The following is a 2,374-nucleotide window of genomic DNA, read 5'->3' as shown; positions in this document are numbered from 1 at the left end:
ATGCATGAATTGGCTCACCATACTGACTGCATATGCCAAATCTGGTCTAGAGTGTGCCAAGTAAATCAATTTTCCCACTAATCTCTGATATTGACCCTTGTCAACTTTGTCACTTTCCTCCTCAAAGCTTATCCTGTGATTTTGTTCAATGGGAACACTTGCAGGTTTGCATCCAAGTTTGCCAGTTTCCTGCAAAAGATCAAGCACATACTTCCTTTGAGAAATAAAGATGCCTTGCTTTGAGTAGGCTACCTCAATTCCCAAGAAATACTTGAGTTGCCCAAGGTCTTTCATCTCAAACTCTGCTGATAATTTCTCTTTGAGGAAATGTCTCTCAATCAAATCATCTCCTGTAACAATAATATCATCAACATAAACAAGAAGTACAGTCGGTTTTCCTCCTTGTGAATGTTTAAAAAATAAAGTGTGGTCTCCTTGACTTTGCTTATAGCCCAAACACATCATTGCCTTTGTGAATCTTCCAAACCATGCCCGAGGGGACTGCTTTAGTCCATATAAGACTTTCTTCAATTTACACACCTTGTTAGCTCCATTTGTTATGCCAACACCTGGTGGAATCTCCATATACACTTCTTCCTCTAAGTCTCCATGCAAGAACACATTTTTAACATCAAACTGTTGCAATTCTCATCCACATGAAGCAACAAGAGATAGTAAAATTCGAACAGTATTCATCTTTGCCACTGGGGCAAATGTCTCCTCATAATCAATACCATACGTCTGAGTATAACCTTTTGCCACTAGTCTTGCTTTGTACCGATCAAGTGTACCATCAGATTTATACTTTACAGTATAGATCCATCTGCATCTAACTGGACTTTTGTCTCTTTTCCTTTCAATAATCTCCCAAGTACCATTTTTTTAAAGTGCTCTCATTTCCTCATCCATAGCTTGGACCCAATTTATATTTTGCAATGCTTCTTCAACAGATGATGGGATTTTCACAGAATCAACAACTGCAATAAAACTTTGATATTGTGTGGAAAGATGTTTAGTGGAGACATATTGAGAGATAAGGTGTCGATATAGGGAGGGACAAGATCTTTTATCCTTCCTCAAAGCAATGGGTAAATCAACTGGATTAGTGTCACAAGTATCAGAAATGGCACAATCATCACTAGAGGAATCATTTTCAGTACTTACCTTCGGTTCAGGCGATTGAATTTGTTTCTGGAGAAGGTCATGTTTACTTCTTCTCTGATACACTAGAGTTGGTGTTGGAGGTGCTGATTCCTGTAAAACAGAAGGCCTTGAAGGACCATGAACACTTACTGGCTCAGATTCAGGTGTTGAACTAGAACTCAAACTCAAACTAGGTGACAACTCGGGTTCAAGAGAGGGAACACTGATAGGTGTTCTAGGGAGGCTAGGACCAAGGATCAGAAACTCGGACTCAAACTCTGACTCTGACTCTAAGTCACTTATGTTCTCCCCCTGAGACCGAGAACGAGTGAAATATGACACATTTTCATGAAAGGTGACATCTTTGGAGACAAAGAATTTTCGACTCGGAGGATGATAACATTTGTACCCTCTTTTGTTGGGTGCATAACCCAGAAAGATACATCTGACAGCACGGGGATCCAATTTGTTGCGATATTGTTTGTGAACATGAACAAAAGCAACACAACCAAAAATGCGAGACTCAAGAGTGTGTAAGATAGGAACAGATGGAAAACGTGAAAGCATAAATTAGGCAGGACTTTTATTACCTAACACTCGAGATGGGACCCGGTTAATCAGATAGGCAGCAGTAAGAATTGCCTCATCCCAATAAGAGGTAGGAACAGACATTTGAAAAAGGAGAGATCTAGCAACTTCAAGTAAATGACGATTTTTTCTTTCTACGACACCGTTTTGTTGTGGGGTGTCAACACATGTGAATTCATGGAGAATGCCATGTTTACTAGTGAAGTTGGAAAATGTATGATTGACATATTCTTTACCATTGTCAGAACGAATTCTTTTTATGCCTTTCCCAAATTGCGTTTGTACCATATTATAAAATTGGATAAATATTTGTGGTACTTCGGATTTAGTATTCATCAAGAAAATCCAAGTTACCCGAGTACAATCATCAATAAATGAGACAAACCATTTTGCACCAAAAATATTAGAGGTAGGGGCAAGTCCCCAAACATCAGAATGAATCAAATCAAAAGGTTCATCACTTTTATTAAAACTGGAAGGAAAAGATACACGATTGTGTTTTGTCAACTAACAAACATCACACTTAAAAGACTCAACAAAATGGTGTATCAACAACGACGGAAACATAGACTTAAGTATATAAAATGGAGGATGACCGAGACGCTTGTGCTGAAGCCAAATTTGTGAGGCTGAAGAGGAAGAC

Source organism: Lathyrus oleraceus, chromosome 1 (genome assembly GCF_024323335.1).
Source record: "Lathyrus oleraceus cultivar Zhongwan6 chromosome 1, CAAS_Psat_ZW6_1.0, whole genome shotgun sequence".
Taxonomy (NCBI): domain Eukaryota; kingdom Viridiplantae; phylum Streptophyta; class Magnoliopsida; order Fabales; family Fabaceae; genus Lathyrus; species Lathyrus oleraceus.
The sequence above is the reverse complement of the archived record's forward strand: the minus strand, read 5'-3'. Positions refer to the sequence as shown.